The sequence below is a fragment of the Apium graveolens genome, chromosome 2 (genome assembly GCF_009905375.1).
Source record: "Apium graveolens cultivar Ventura chromosome 2, ASM990537v1, whole genome shotgun sequence".
NCBI classification, from domain to species: domain Eukaryota; kingdom Viridiplantae; phylum Streptophyta; class Magnoliopsida; order Apiales; family Apiaceae; genus Apium; species Apium graveolens.
Window position 1 is genome coordinate 65,832,739 of NC_133648.1, and position 17,935 is coordinate 65,850,673.

The window sequence follows — 17,935 nt, forward strand, 5'->3', positions numbered from 1 at the left end:
TCATTGATTAACGTCCTATCTTGTGAAGTAGAATCGGGATTCTCCAACCTAGAGAGATGGTCAGCTACTTGATTCTCAGTACCTTTTCTATCTTTGATCTCTAACTCAAATTCCTGAAGTAAAAGCACCCAACGAATGAGTCTCGGCTTCGAATCCTTTTTAGAAACCAGATAGCGAATAGCTGCATGATCAGTAAATACTGTTACTTTCGTACCAAGCAGATAAGATCGAAATTTCTCAAAGCCAAAGACTATAGCCAAAAGCTCCTTCTCAGTAGTGGTATAGTTCAATTGGGCACCATTTAAAGTCTTACTCGCATAGTAGACCACATGGAAGAGATTTTTCTTGCGCTGTCCCAGAACTGCACCTACCGTATAATCACTCGCATCACACATCATCTCAAACGGTTCTGTCCAATCTGGTGCTGTAATAACTGGTGCAGTGATCAAACTCTCCTTGAGAGTCTCGAATGCTGCCAAACATTCATCATCAAATTTGAACGGCACATCTTTCTCAAGCAAATTGCACAACGACTTAGATATCTTTGAAAAGTCCTTGATGAATCGCCGATAAAAACCCGCATGACCAAGAAAACTACGGATTCCTTTCACAGAATTAGGTGGTGGAAGATTTTCAATGACTCCCACCTTGGCCTTGTCCACCTCCAGACCCTTGCTAGAGACCTTATGCCCAAGGATAATGCCTTCACGCACCATAAAATGACATTTCTCCCAATTAAGCACCAAATTAGTTTCCACGCATCTTTTGAGTACGGCGCGCAGATTATTCAAACATTCATCATATGAGTGTCCAAAGACGGAGAAGTCATCCATGAACACTTCGACATTATTTCCAATCATGTCAGAGAATATAGCCATCATACATCTCTGAAAAGTGGCCGGGGCGCCACATAACCCAAACGAAACTCTGCGAAAAGCAAATGTGCCGAATGGACAAGTGAAGGTAGTCTTTTCCTGATCCTCTGGTGCAATACAAATCTGATTATACCCGGAATAACCATCCAGAAGACAAAAATACTCATGACCCGCCAATCTGTCAAGCATCTGATCAATAAATGGAAGAGGGAAGTGATCCTTCCTTGTGGCTTTGTTCAATTTTCTATAATCCATGCATACTTTACATCCTGTAACTGTTCGAGTAGGGATGAGCTCATTCTTTTCATTTGTGACCACAGTGATACCTCCCTTCTTAGGTACGCATTGTACAGGGCTCACCCACGAGCTGTCAGAAATAGGATAAATGATGCCTGCATCTAGCCATTTCAGAATTTCTTTCTTCACCACCTCCTTCATGATGGGATTCAGTCTTCGCTGCTGTTCCACAGTTGGCTTACTACCTTCCTCTAGTAGAATTTTATGCATACAATATGAAGGACTTATCCCCTTGATGTCTGCTATGGTCCATCCTATAGCCGATTTGAATTCTCTCAAAATCCTTAAGAGCTTGTCTTCCTCACTACCTGAAAGGTCAGATGAAATAATAACAGGTAACGTAGATGAATCACCTAAAAAAGCATACCTCAAGTGTTCAGGTAATGGTTTGAGCTCCAAGGTAGGTGCTTCCTCTATTGATGGTTTGAGCTTCCCTTCAGCATTCTTAAGGTCAGAAGTACCAAGAGATTCAAATGGTATGTCCAGCTTTCGCTTCCATGGAGAAGCGTTCAGATATTGTAATTGCTCGTTGCTATCTTCATCATCGCTGTCAAAATCCCCCACTAAGGCCTTTTCCAATGCATCAGACATTAGCATGTGATCGAGTTCCGAAGTAACCGCAGTATCAATCACATCCACTTTTAAGCACTCCTCATCTTCTGTAGGGAATTTCATTGCCTTGAATACATTGAAGGTTACATCCTGATCTTGGACCCGCATAGTAAGTTCACCTTTTTGCACATCTATCAAGGTACGACCAGTAGCCAAGAAAGGCCTTCCCAAGATTATGGGAATCTTCTTATCTTCCTCAAAATCCAGAATAACAAAATCTGCTGGAAAGAAGAGCTTATCCACCTTGACGAGCACATCTTCAACTATGCCCCTTGGGTAAGTAATGGAACGGTCAGCCAATTGTAGCGACATGTATGTGGGTTTTGGATCAGGCAGATCCAGTTTTTTAAAGATCGACAACGGCATCAGATTAATGCTTGCTCCCAAATCACAAAGGCACTTGTCAAAAGTTAGATTGCCAATGGTGCAAGGAATGGTGAAGCTTCCTGGATCTTTCAGTTTTGGTGGTAACTTTTGGTGCAGAACAGCGCTGCATTCTTCCGTGAGAGCAACGGTTTCAAGGTCATCTAGTTTCACCTTCCTTGAAAGAATAGTCTTCATAAACTTCGCTTAACTAGGCATTTGTTCCAGAGCCTCAGCGAAAGGTATATTGATGTGAAGTTTCTTGAACACCTCTAGAAACTTCCCGAACTGTCTATCCAGCTTTTGTTGCTGCAATCTCTTAGGAAAAGGTGGTGGAGGATAGAGCTGTTTCTCCCCTATATTAGCCTCAGGCAGAGTGTGTTCAACAGTAGTCTTCCTTGGTTCCGCCGCTTTTTCCTTTTGCTTAGATTCTTCATCTCTAATTTCAGCTTCTACTTCTTTTGCCTTTTCAGCATCAGCTACTTTTCCAGACCTTAATGTAATAGCCTTGACTTGATCTTTAGCTTCCTTCCTGCCTGGTACTTCCGTGTCATTGGGAAGAGTGCCAGGTTGACGATTGAGCACTGCATTGGCTAATTGACCGATTTGATTTTCCAAGGTCTTGATAGAAACCGCCTGACTCTTGCACAACAGCTTAAGTTCCTCAAAATCAGCACTAGTGGGTGCAGCTGCACTTCCCTGTTGAGGATATGATTACCTTGTAGCATACTGCTGTGGTTGCTGGAATCCAGGTGGGTTAAACTGTTTACTCACTCCTTGCTGATATGGTGACTGAATAGCATTCTGATTATTCCCCCAACTGAAATTTGGATGATTTCTGTTGTTAGGATGATAGGTCGCTGGCACAGGCTGCTGTTGTCGCTGATAATTATTCACATACTGAACAGATTCGTTGATAAGAGAACACTGATCCGTAGCATGAGAACCTGCACAAAGCTCACAAACCATAGCTATTTGATTAACTCCATACGTAGCCAGAGAATCAACCTTCATTGATAGCGCTTGGAGCTGGGCTGCAATAGCGGTGGCTGCATCAACTTCCAGAATACCTGCTACCTTGCCTGACGTCATCCTCTGAGTTGGGTTTTGATGCTCATTTGCAGCCATCGTCTCGATAAGATTATACGCCTCAGTATAGCTTTTTGCCCATAAGGCGCCTCCAGCTGCTGCATCGAGCATGGGCCGAGATTGGGCCCCCAAACCATTATAGAAACCAGTGATCACCATCCAATCCGGCATTCCATGATGTGGACATTTTCTCAACATTTCCTTGTAGCATTCCCAAGCCTCGCACATAGATTCTGTAGGTTGCTGCGCAAACTGAGTAAGAGCACTCCTCATAGCAGCAGTCTTTGCCATTGGATAAAACTTCACCAGAAACTTTTGCGCAAGATCTTGCCACGTAGTGATGGACCCAGCTGGTTCAGAATGTAACCAGTCTTTAGCCTTATCCCTCAGTGAGAATGGGAAAAGCCTCAACTTTATAGCCTCGTCAGTCACGCCATTATACTTAAAAGTGCTGCAGATCTCGACAAAATTCCTTATGTGCATGTTGGGGTCTTCAGTTGCCGCTCCTCCAAAAGAAACAGAATTCTGCACCATCTGAATAGTGCCCGGCTTGATTTCAAAGGTGTTAGCTTGAATAGCCGGATGAAGGATGCTTGACTGAATGTCATCGATTTTAGGCCGAGAAAAATCCATAAGAGCTGGATCAGCTTGAACAATACGATCTCCCATGTTTACTGGTTCTTTCTGCTCAGTTCCTGAATTCGAATCCTCAAAATCTAACTTCTCCGGAATATCAAGAACTTCGTCTGTCTCCTCAGCTGTATCTAAAGTCCTCTTGCGAGCACGAGAACGAGTTTGCATAAACGCTTGCTAAAGTACCTGAAACACAACCGAAAAGAATAAGTAACTACTACGTCCTAATCACTGAGTCCTAATGACCAATGATGGTAAGTACATAAACTAAACAAATACGCTGAGTCCCCGGCAGCGGCGCCAAAAACTTGTTAGGGCGAAAACACGCGCTAATATTCACGCAAGTATACGCGTTCGTAAGTAATATAGAATACTTTCTAGTTCGTTCCCTCAGAGACTCAGACTAAATTATTGTCTAATTAAACTCACTCACCAATGTATGATTACTTCTCAATGTTAAGATAATAACACTTAAAATTGTTGATTAAATATTAACTATAATTAACTACTTTATTAACCACTTAACTAACACTTCAATTTATCAATAATAAAACACTCATGAGATCACAACTTCATTATTACTTCCTTCTATAGCCATTGTTATTACCTTTAGCATGTGACAGTGATGATATTAACCGAATAACACGAAACTGATAAAAGCCAACTTTCATTGTACTAATACCATTCTACCAAGCATCCACAATTAAGATAGAAGTTGAATAGTCATCAATTATGTTGAGTTCCTATATGTCTACAGAAATTGACAACACAACGATTTAAGCACAAGTTATTCCTTTTGATTATATAGGGCAAATAAAACTGTTAGAGTTACCCACTAATCATGCACAAAGTACATGAACCTATGCTAGCATGGCAAGTTCTAAATCTCAAGATCCATCGTCGCTTCACAAGAGATTAACACCTTATCTTATATGTTCGCGACGCACACAAGACGAATATGCACAACCAATACTAGATATCATGCAATCATCACACACTAAAGTATTAAACAATTAACTAAAGAATTCCATAATAAATCCGTTACAACCCCATGATCACGATTAGCCCATAATAGAACTTATCGCCATCATGGGTTCATATGAAATCATGACAAACAAACACAAGAAAATAATAACTAAACTAATTATATTAAAACAGAGTACGTCACAAGAGTAAATAAGTCAAAGCAAGAAAACTAGCATCCAACGTTACAACGAAACAAGAATCACAAGAATATATGCTTCCTCTTCGTTGCGGTGTGCTAAATCGGTCTTCTTCCTTATCTCCTTCGCTTCTTGCGTAAAACACAATCTAAAACATAATCTCCTTAATAATCTCTGTGAAAACGTCTCAAATCTACCTATATAATAGTCCCATAAAACTCAGATTACATAGAAGTTGGAAGCCAAACAGAAGTAGAAGTCTAAAATAATTTATCTTTTTCCCCGACCCTGCGCGGCCGCTCAACATAGCTGCGCGGGCGCGCAGGCTGCTGCGCGGCCGCTCAGCATTGCTGCGCGGGCGCGCAGGCCTCTACTGGAAAAAATCCAGGTTTGCTCTGTTTCTTCGCCGTAATCTGCCCATTCATTTCCTCTCGCAATGGTGAACACATGCCAAGGCTTATTCTTGATGATTCCTCCCCCGAAATGCAACTAATACCCTGAAATGCATAAACACTAGAAAAACGCATCAAATACACAAAATACTTGATTTCAAGACACCAATTTAAGCCATTTTAAGACGTTCTAAGTGGTATAAAATGCCACTTATCAGACAGCTTTGTAATGTTGCTGAAATTGTCTTTCCTTTTCTGTATCATCCACTTTCATTAACTCACTAGCAATGGCTGGATCCACCCTTATAGCTTCTGTACCTGCCTTTCTCTCAATTTCTCTCTGTTCTTGCATCAGGGGCTCCCCCTGGCTCACACACACCCTCACACCCTCACCCTCACCTTCTAAGGTGGCACTCCTCTCACTCACTTTTGCCATGCTGGAAGAAATAGCATGCATATGGTGACTCTCAACCTCTCCTTTTTCCTGGGAACAACCCAGCCTCTCACTCAAAAGATCACTCCCTTCCCTCAAACCTAAAAGTGATTGTACAGTTGCCATGTCCTCTACAGTTGGAATTGTTTCTGTTAAGTGTGTAGAGACCATCAACGGATAGGGAATATCCGTTGAAGTGGAAACTGATGGTATCAACGGATAACTGCTGTTAAGCTTATCCGTTGAAGAACAACCACTTGTCAACGGATGAGAGATATCCGTTGAAGAAGGAAAAGATGTAGATATAGAAAGTGACATAATTATTGAATCTGTGTGGATTGATTTTAAGTGTGGTGACAGATTCTGCAACTACATCTGAAATAATTGGCTGATGATCCAACAAATCATCTAAAAGATGATGATCACCAGGTTTTGAGTGGGGCTCCTCCCTGAGTTTTAATGAGGGAGAATCAGGAATTGATGTGAATATCATATCCACATCCAGAGAGGGTGTTGGAGAGTTTGATGAATGGTGTGTTTCTATATTGAGAGAATGGGGCTGTGATTCCACATTTGCTGGAATCACATCAAGCTGAATTTGAGAAGGCACAGATACAGGTGGATGTATCTGTGCTGTGTGTGTCCCTTGTGTGGAAACTAGGGTCTTGGCCTTCTTCTTCCTTGAAAAGGCTTTAAATGGTGAATGTGTGGCTTCAGTGTCCCTCCCTCTTTTGTTCTGTGCCCCTGGTTGGGGACTATTTTTAATAGTTACAACCTTTTGGGAGGATGCAACTAGGGATGTGTTGGACTCCTTTTGAACCACCACAGTCTTTTGAGAGACTGTGGCTTGGCTGGTTTGGCTACCACTCACCTCTCCCACCTTATCCTGGGAAGCTTTTTGATGTTCACCCCTCCCCTCACCACTCACACCCTGTTCACTCCCTTCAGGGTTTATGGTAGTTGTTACAACTGTTGTCTTTTGAGAAACAACAGAGGTAGGTTTCTTTGACTTGACTTTGGAAACTTTAGATTTGGTGGCTTTGGTAGGAGCCTGTTTGGACAAAGACACAGGTTTCATAGCCACACTAGAAGGCAAAGAAACATTGGGGTTGGAAATAGTAGGAGTTATAGAAGTATTTACCTCAATTACCTGTGGTACATTCATGATTGGCAAGTATACCAATGGCACCTGGCTGTTGAGGTTCATTCTCAAAAGGTCTGCAAGGACCCTTTTCTCTTGTGCCCAGCATTTGAGTTTATTATTCTCATTGGATATAACCAAACCTTCAGCAACATGGTTAGCCAATAATATAAAGAATCTAGCATAGTAGATGTTATGTGGTCTATTAGCTTTGTTACCTAATCTGGAACCTAATTCTAGCATAACACAGTTGCTAAAATTAAAGTACCTATCACAAACTAGCATATAGAGCATATTAACAAGAGATGAAGTGATAGCATCAAAATTGCTAATCTTCCCAGAGTAAACCTTAATAAAGACATCTCCAAGAAAACTCCATTCTTTCCTAAGGCATTTCCTTCTAATACTACCTAAACTAGCAGAATCAAAAGCATAGCCTATGGAATCTAGCATAGCAGAGACATCTTTATCAGTGTGTGGTGTCATGGCATTATTCTCAGGCAACTTAAAGCAAGATTGTATATCATCACAATTAATGCAATAGTCCTTACCTTTGAGAGAGAAGGCAATAGTCATATATGTGGTGTTGAACTCTGCAGTTGTCCAAATCTCCTCAATCACCTCACAGTAGATGGTTGGGGCTTCCAGCATTGCATAGCTTAGTTTGCAGTTTTTGATGAAGTCCATCATCTTGTGATAATCAGAATGGGCTTCATTCTTTTCAACCAAGGCTATGAAATTATTCTTTTCATAAACAAATCCTGTTTGAGACATAATTTTGACTACTGGTGCCATTGTTGTGAGTAGAGGTTGCAGAGAAAAACTTGAGAATTTAGAGAGAAAGAGAATAAGAATTGCAAGAAAGCGTAAAGTGAGAATAAGAGTTCAATTGGGCTTTTATACTTTCTTGAATTAAAACGTAAATAAATTGATTAAATGATACTTTTAAGTAAGTTACAGCCGTTCAAGAATAAATAAAACTGTAGAAATTCTGAAAACTACCTTAAATACAAATACATACAACACTGTATATATGTATCAACGGTTGAGTAAAAGAATCAACGGCTGTGACTCGCTTATAGTAACTGACGTGACACTTCAACGGATAAGGGAAATAGTTATCCGTTGATGAACAACGCCATTTTATCCGTTGAAGGATAAAATTACCAGAAATGTATTTGTCTTTCAACGGATAATGAATATCCGTTGATAGAACAATTTTGGCTTTCAACGGATAGAGAATATCCGTTGATAGGATAAGTCTTAATTAAAGCCAGCTTTGTTCTTGCAGCAAATTCATTTCAGGCTTCAAGATAGATTATATAGATGACATAGATTATGAATAATTAAGCATACCTAACTCACTTACTAATCTTGTGAATGTTAATTCATCAAGTGGCTTGGTAAATATGTCTGCAATCTGCTTTTCACTTGGAACAAAATGAAGTTCCACTGTACCTTTCATCACTTGTTCCCTAATAAAGTGGTACTTGATATCAATGTGCTTGGTTCTTGAGTGCTGCACTGGATTTTCAGTAATGGCAATGGCACTTGTGTTGTCACAGAATATTGGAATTTTGTCAACAGTCAGACCATAGTCAAATAGTTGATTCCTCATCCATAGTATATGTGCACAGCAACTACCAGCAGCAATGTACTCAGCTTCAGCTGTTGATGTGGAAACAGAATTCTGCTTCTTGCAGAACCATGATACAAGCTTGTTCCCTAGAAATTGACAGGTGCCTGTTGTGCTTTTCCTGTCTATTTTGCAACCTCTTGTGAAGTGATTATCTAGAAGGAACTTTGACAAAGTCTCATACCAGGCTCTAGGTGCTTGCTTTAGTCCATAGAGTGCTTTCAACAGATAATACACATAGTCTGGAAAATTTGGATCTTCAAAACCTGGAGATTGGCTTACATAAACTTCTTCCTCCAATTCCCCATTTAGAAATGCACTCTTGACATCCATTTGATAGACTTTGAAATTGGAATTAGCTGCATAGGCTAGAAAGATTCTGATGGCTTCAAGTCTGGCAACTGGAGCAAATGTTTCATCAAAATCTATTCCCTCTTGTTGAGAATAGCCTTTAGCAACCAATCTGGCTTTATTCCTTATGACAATGTCATTTTCATCCATCTTGTTATCGAATACCCATTTTGTGTCAATAGAACTCTTGTTCTTTGGCTTGGGTACCAGCTTCCATACTTTGTTCCTCTCAAATTGGTTTAGCTCCTCTTGCATTGCTAAAATCCAATCTGGATCCAATAGAGCTTCTTCCACTCGCTTAGGTTCCTCCTGTGATAGAAAGCTACTATACAGACATTCATCTTGAGTAGCCCTTCTAGTTTGTACTTTTGATGTAGCATCACCAATGATCAGTTCAAAAGGGTGATTCTTGGTCCATTTCCTTTGAGGTGGTAGATTAGCCCTAGATGAGGTTGCCTCAGTATTGTCATGATGTGAGATAGAATGTTGATTTGTTGAAACTCCCCCTGATCCGCTGATCCTTTAAAAGGAATTGGGAGCTCTATCAACTGATGAAGTGAATTGATTATCCGTTGACAGACTGTGATCAACAGATGCTTCATTATGAACTTCAACGGATGATGCACTTTGTCTTTCAACGGATGCTACATTGCTTCTTTCAACGGAAGCTGAATTATGACTTTCAACGGATGCAGCATTCTGTGCATTATCCAAAGGCAGATTCTGAATTCTTCTTGAGATGCCTTCTTTATCATTCTCATCTTCACTATCATCACAGTATATCTCAATGTTGTCAAATTTGAGTCCTTCATGATATCCCTCATCTGTTAGTCCATCAATCTTTTTATCATCAAACACAACATGTACAGATTCCATGACGATGTTGGTTCTTAGATTGTAGACCCTATATGATTTTCCAGCAGAATAACCAACAAATATTCCTTCATCAGCCTTTGCATCAAACTTCCCTTTGTGATCAGATTGATTCCTTAAGATGTAGCATTTGCAACCAAAGACATGTAGAAAGTTTAAAGTTGGTTTTCTTCTCTTGAATAATTGATAGGGAGTCATGCATTTTGCCTGATTGATTAGAGAAATATTCTGAGTGTAACATGCACAGTTAACAGCCTCAGCCCAAAAATAAGTTGGGAGTTTTGACTCTTCAAGCATTGTCCTTGCAGCTTCAATTAGTGATCTGTTCTTCCTTTCCACCACACCATTTTGTTGTGGAGTTCTTGGAGCTGAGAACTCATGCATGATCCCACTTTCTTCACAGAACAACTTCATGGTTGAATTCTTGAACTCAGTTCCATTGTCACTCCTAATATTCCTTACTTTGAAATCAGGATGATTATTGACTTGCTTGATATGATTGATGATGATTTCACTAGCTTCATCCTTTGATCTAAGAAAATAAACCCATGAAAACTTTGAGAAATCATCTACAATCACTAGGCAGTATCTTTTCCTTGAAATTGACAATACATTGACTGGTCCAAAAAGATCCATGTGTAGAAGTTGTAGTGGTTCATCAATTGCAGATTCAAGCTTCTTACTAAATGATACTTTCTTTTGCTTTCCTTTTTGACAAGCATCACACAGTCCATCCCTTGTGAATTCCACTAGAGGCATTCCTCTAACTAAGTCCTTTTTGACTAGATCATTCATTATCTTGAAATTCAAATGGGACAGCTTCTTGTGCCATAGCCAACTTTCAACTGGACTTGCTTTGCTGAGAAGACAAGTAATGGATTCTGCATCTGTAGAGTTGAAATCAGCTAAGTACACATTCCCTTTTCTAACTCCAGTTAGAACCACTTTATTGTCCTTTTTACTTGTGACAATACAGGCTTCAGAATTGAAGGAAACAGTATTCCCTCTGTCACATAGTTGACTGATGCTCAATAAATTGTGTTTGAGACCATCAACCAATGCAACTTCATCAATGATGACATTTTCTTTTGAAATCAAGCCATATCCCATAGTGAATCATTTGCTGTCATCTCCAAAGGTTATGCTAGGGCCAGCTCTCTCCTTAAACTCTGTGAGCAGGGTGAAATCTCCTGTCATGTGTCTTGAACAACCACTGTCCAAGTACCATAGATTCCTTCTTTGTCCCTGCACACAACAAAATCAATCAAGTTGATTTTGGTACCCAAGTTTCCTTGGGTCCAGCCTTGTTAGTCTTTTTCCTAGACTTCATTCCTCCTGCATCTTTTGACTTAGGTAACTTTGGGTCAACCTTGGTCTCAGATGTGGTTGGTTGAAGTGTAGGGTTAGTCACAGAATCATTTAACACATTTGATTGAATTTGATAAGGCATAGGTTGTGCAAACATGTTATTCCACATAGGCATATTGTATGGCATTTGAGGCATACTAAATGTAGTAAAATAAGGATTGTTAATATATGGCATGTTTGCAAAATGTGCATGGGGATTCTGGTGAGACATAACAGGTATAGCATGCAGAGGTGACATAGACATGTTAGGCATGGAGGGATTTGAAGGCATGGGAGCATTTTTAACAGATTTGCAATTATCAGATAGGTGAATAACACTTTTACAATGCACACAGCTTTTTCTAGGAGCATACCTATCAGGTGTGTAATTGTTATGTTTATTAATCCCTACCTTCCCATTTCTTTTAGATTTTCTTTTAGTTTCCTTCTTATCCTCAACCAACTTAAGCCTATCTTTTAGCTGATCTAAAGTCATGTGTCCTATATTCACCTTACTGACATCTCTGGATGTGCTAGCTCCTTCTTTGACAAAGTTCTTGAGAGTTGAATCATTCTTTTTATTGAGATTTTTATTTTTAAAAGAACTTGCCTGTTTTAATTGATGAGCCTTCAACGGATAACTTTCATCATCCGTTGATTCCACATCCGTTGACAATCCATCAATTAATTCTAACTCCTTTTTATTTTTCTTCCAGGCATCCTCACAGAATGATTCAATTCCCTGAACCTTTGCAATCTGAACACTAACATCCCTAGATGTTTTCCAGGCCTTGATTACCTCTTGCTCACTTTCTAACTGTTTAGAAAGAATTTCTACTTTCTTAACATCTTCTACTAGTTCACTCTCAACAGTCAAGCATTTAAGTTTTATCTTTTCAAGCTCAATTACCTGATCCTCTAACACAGCATTCCTATCACTTAAAAACACATTATTCTCCTTGATCCTAGTGTTTTCTTTTGCTAGTGATTTAAGGGAAACACGTAAATGATATAATTCATTGGTTATATCATTTATGGCTTCATTGCATTCATGTTTGGAAAGCTGAGAGAGATCAGTAGTAATTACCTGGTTGCTTGATGAACTAGTTTCATTTTCATCAGAATTAGCCATCAGGGCTAGGTTGACATATTCCACATCATCATCTTCATTTACCCCATCTGCTGCCCAATCATCTTGAGTGAGAAAAGCTCTTTCCTTTTGTTTGAGCAAATCAAAATACTTCTTTTTGTAATCAACTTGCTCAAATTTCTTTTTATCAGAATTTGGCTTCCTACACTCACTTGCAAAGTGTCCACTAATGCCACAGTTGTAACATTTAAACTTTGATTTGTCCACCATGTTTTTGTTTGGCTTAGTGAACTTTGTGTTTTTTCTGAACTTCATTTTTGCAAACCTCCTGGACAGAAAGGCCAAATGTTCTTCAATATCATCAGATTCATCCTGACTGGAATTGTCTTCATCCTCAGCAACTTGCTCTTTACCCTTGCTTGATTCTGATTTGCTTGTGCCAATTTTGAGACTTGGCATTGTCTTCTCCTCATTCCTGGCTTCCATCTTCTCACTGTCAGCTACAAGAGCAACTGTTCCTCCTTTTCTCTTTCTCTTTTCCAACAGCTCATCCTGCTCCATTTCAAGTTCATAAGTCTTCAGAATTCCATATAATCTTTCAAGTGTGAAGTTCTTATAATCTTGAGAATTTCTCAAAGAGACAGTCATGGGCTTCCATTCCTTTGGCAGGGACCTAAGAAATTTTAAGTTGGAATCCTTGACTTGGTACACTCTACCATATAGCTTCAATCCATTCAACAGTTTCTGAAACCTGTTGAAGGTATCATTTAATGATTCACCTTCTTCAAAGTGAAAATATTCATACTATTGAATAAGAAGCTGCATCTTGTTCTCTCTGACCTGCTCAGTACCTTCACAGATGATTTGTACAGTATCCCAAACTTCCTTTGCAGTTTGGCTATTGATGACATTGTCAAACATATCTTGATCTAAGCCATTAAACAAAATGTTCATGGCTCTCTTATCCTTGCGGATTTCTTCCATGTCTTCAATAGTCCATTCTGCTTTTGGCTTGGGAATGGACTGTCCAACAGCAACTGTTGCAGTAGTAGTTGTGGCTACTTTGTGAGGGATGTGAGGACCATTTTCAATACAGTTGATGTAGCTTTCATCTTGAGAAAGAAGATGTAAATGCATCTTCACTTTCCAGTGATGATAATTATCTTTTTCCAGGACTGGGATCTTTACACCAATATCCTTCCTACTCATGATGGTAGCAGGAGGATTCTTCTGTGCACTCATGATGTTAGCAGAATAGATCTTTAAACTCTTTGAATGTTAAGAGCTTGCTCTGATACCAATTGTTATTCCCAGTGGACTAACAATGAGATTTACAGAAGGGGGGTTGAATGTAAATCTCAAAACTTTTTCAAGTTTTGAGCAGTTTCTAAGGCTAAGTGTTTGAGTGATCAAATGTGTGTGAATTGCTTGAAGCTGATGCAGACAGATATATATATTCAAACACAAATGTAATGAGCACAAAGAACTTAAAAACTTTTCTGGTGGATTTGTTGTTCCACCAGAGATGTGTTATTTCAGAAAATCTGTGATTCAAAGAATTAAATCACAGCTGCTTCCTAGTACAAACTAGATGATTTTCTCTTTTGATATTTCTAAACAGCTCAGGAAAATTCATATCTAATTACTAGCTGCTACTTGGTTTATATATCACCAAGTTTATAAGTGAAGACAAACTGTAAAATACAATTGAAAAGATTATTCACATGTTTCTTCTTCATTTCTCTATCCAATGCATTCTAGGATAATCTGTAAATCTTTGAATACTTCCTTGTTTGCATCAGAATGGAAATGCTGCATTTTCTTGATTCCTCCTAGAGGCTTCCACATTCCAGTATGTCTCTGTCAACCCATGTGCCTCTGTCAGCTTGTGAATTGTCACTATCAACTGCTAATGAACTAAGCATCCGTTGAAGCTTTCATCCGTTGATGCCTTATCCGTTGAGGCTTTATCCGTTGAAGCTTTATCCGTTGATGCATTATCAGTTGAAGTCTTTATCCGTTGAAGCACTTATCCGTTGATGGATATTATCCGTTGAAGCATTAGAGACATCCGTTGAAGCTTTGTTTCTTATCCGTTGAAGGTCTTCAATATCCGTTGACACTTCTTCACTTATACAAAATTACAAGGCATGAAATATTTACAATTAGCCCTCCTATTTGTACATCCATTAGTAGTCAACATGACTGATTATTTCCTAACAACATCTAAGAATTACAGCTTGAAACCAGAGAGTGAAATGTGCTACAATACTAAACTTATTGTTAAGTACAGCTACTCATTCAACGGATAGCCAAGATGGTCTTATCCGTTGAGGCTACAAACACTAGATTTCTACTTAAGTGTTTTGCTTAACTTATCATCAAACTAATACACATATTCCTAACATAAACCCTATTTGCCTCAACCCAAATAATTAACCCTAATTCTAAAGTAGAACAAAAGGGAGGCAACTAATTCTCTCAACCTCTTCCTCCTCCATCACATTATACTCTTGGTGGATACCGGTGGAGTGCTTCACACTTGAGGAGCAGCTGCTAGGGATCTCCGCTCGTCGTTCTTGGATCGCTACTAAAGACCTCCATCTTTCCATTAACGTAAAGCTTCTTAAAGTGAACATACTGAACTACGAATTAAATATTATTTTTCGCATGGATCCTGCGGAGGGTTTCGTTTTTTTTAAGATTTAAATTTACGTTTTCGTTGCGTTTATGTGCTAAAAGCCCTTCAACTGGTAGCAAAGAGAAGAAGCAGGAGGAGAAGAAGAGAGATGATAAGAAGAAAGGAGAAGAGAGAAGAAGGAAGATGGCTCAGAACCAAAAAAGCAATCCCTACCAATCCAAATCAACCAAGCTCAACCTTCTAAGCCAACAAACTCAAATACTGAACCACCTCAAACCTCAAAGCCCAAATTCTTGTACAAACAAACTGCCAACATCTTACGGAAAATATCAATCACCTCAAGCCAAACCTATCTAATGAAAATCTCAAACCTACCTTCTGTTAAGCCACCAACTAAAATTCATTATAAATCCGTTGGGAGAAAATCAAGGAAGATGCAAGTTACTGAGAGGGCCATCTGGAACTGTTTCAATCAAAGTGATTTTCTACCTCTGAACTCGTGCATCTCAGATGAAGACCACTTTCAATAATTAGCTCAAGAAATGGTCAAAGTTTGGGTTGTAACAACAAGGGAAATAAGAATCTACTATCAGGATGGAACCTTCACTTTTCTTGGAAGAAACTTAATGGACACATTTTCACCCACAGAGATCAAAAGGATGATAAACTTACTGAAGGACAAGGATACTGCAACAAAGGCATTGAGATATGTTTTGGCTGAATGGTTGGTAGAAAGGGAAGAAAGAAGAGCAAGATAAAAGGCTGAAAGTGAGGAGAGGAAAAGAAAGTATATTGAGGAGATACAAATGTATATTCAAAGATCTGAAGAACTCATGGCAAAGGAGATGAGCAGAATAACCAATTTCTAAACATCAAGGTTGGCAGATTCTTAAGAAATAGGACTAGTTACTTGTACAGTTACCCATTAGCTGATAAACTCAAACTTGTAGAAGCTCTAAGAGGGACATCAATCATAGATGAACTAGAACTACTTGTAGAGTTAAAGGACCTCATTATAAAAGAAATAGGAGATGAGAAATTTGTCTGATGAACATATCTGTCAAACTAAAGAAATCACCCAATGTATAAAAGTTGTATTTCTGTCAATTTATTTTTGGTTTTATTGTTCATTGGAGCTTGGGGTTAGTCTTGTTACCGGGCATGAATTTATGATAGGAAATTTTCTCGCAAATTGGGGGAGATTGTTGTGCAAGACATGCATGTACTATAACAAGACTAAGTCAAAATGACAGCCCTAAGTAAGTTGTATGATAATCTAAGTGTGCATTTTGTATTGTATTACTTGAGTCTGTAAAAGTATCGATAAATTAAACTGGAGTACTTTTCTGTAAATAGTCTCAAGCCTAAGAATAAAATCTGGAAGAAGATCATGAAGATCATGCCTCAGAGACAGTGTGAAGAAGCTTGGAGTTGAATAAATCTATTTTAAGAAAAATATTCCAAGTCAAAAAATCTGCAAGTCACTGATCAAGTCATATAGAGAATTCATTCGAGAACTCCAAAATGACTTATCGACAAGTCAAAAATAGCTTATAGAGAAGTCTCAGAGATATCGACAAGCCAAATGAAGATATGAAGATTGGAGATATCGACAAGTCATTTCTGCAATAGAGAATTTAGAGATATCGACAAGTCAAATTGAAGATGTGAAGATTGGAGATATCGACAAGTAAAACTCACGTTAGAGATCTCAGAGATATCGATAAGTCAATATGCCTATAGAGATTTCAGAGATATCGGCAAGTCTTTTCTACATGCAGAAATTCAGAGTTCTCGACAAGCCAAATTCTCTTATAGAAAACTTGGAGACTTTGATAAGTCAAAACAACTATAGAGAAATAAGAGATCTTGATAAGTATACATAATCCATTATACTTTTCGAGATGTCGAGTTCTCTATATAACAAACTGGAGATCTCGATATAAACCTCAAGTACAGAATGCAGACCAGTTAAAGATCCAAGTTTATCAATCAACAAACAAATCAACCACTGATTTGAAAAGTCTACAAAAAGCAGCTTGAAGAGTACAAAATCAAAGGTCAAGATTAACTGATAAAGCAAAGTCACAGACATGCATGATTTGCAAAGATACACTAAGCCAGAAATAGAAAGTTTTAGTTAACTTAAAGTAGGGTTTAGTACATGCTATTGCATGCTGTGTAAAAACTGTGTTTACTGTTCTATAAAGTAAACACTGAATGCTTTGTTTTAGATGTAACAAATAGATCTAGAAAATCTTGTAACTCTCTCAAGAAAGAAGCTGAGTTCTTTATCAAAAAAAGAACCTAGAAATTTGTAGCAAGACATTCTTAATTTTCATATAAAATTAAGTGAGTTTTGAAGATAGTGTGTTCATGTGCATGTTTTATTATTTCTGTTAAAACACTTTATCTTTACAAGTTTGACTACTATGTTCACCACATCCATAACAGTTCAAAAAATTTAAAAATAATCTAAAACACATTCACCCCCCCTCGGTGTTGTAGTCATTACCTAACAACCATCTTTTTAATATAAAGGGGGCGTAGGAATGAAAAGAAAAAGATGGATTCATATAATCAGTAAAAGTCAGGAGAGTTAGAAGTCTCTTCAACAAAACTTCTTTAACAAGATAGGTTCTTCGAGGAAAGGCAAGAACGTGACCAGCGAGTTCTTTCCAGCAAATAGACCTGTGACTAGATCCATTTCTCAGGGCCATAACATATTGCTAAATTAGATTACATTTTATTTCTTCTCTTCTCTTCATTTTTTTCATATAATCTTCACTCTTCTAGTCTTCTTTCAATATTCTCGTGGTCTTTATCTTCGTAGGTGTTAGATCTCCTATGTATATAAAAGGAAAAAAAGAAAAAGGTTGTTAGGTCACACACACTGTAGAGGGGGTGAATACAGTGTATAATACAATCAAATCGAACTTTAATATCTTAAGTAACAGAAAACAAACTTTATTGAAACAATAAACTCTGTTACAGTATGG

The 17,935-nt window shown here is 38.5% G+C and overlaps 1 non-coding gene across 1 annotated transcript; it reads left to right on the forward strand.

Annotated features, from left to right (window-relative positions):
- The first annotated feature begins 3,405 nt into the window (after nucleotides 1–3,405).
- LOC141709736 (small nucleolar RNA R71) lies at nucleotides 3,406–3,512 on the forward strand. The gene has a single exon (XR_012570299.1). It is a non-coding gene; the product is annotated as a small nucleolar RNA R71 (small nucleolar RNA).
- Nucleotides 3,513–17,935: the final 14,423 nt, after the last annotated feature.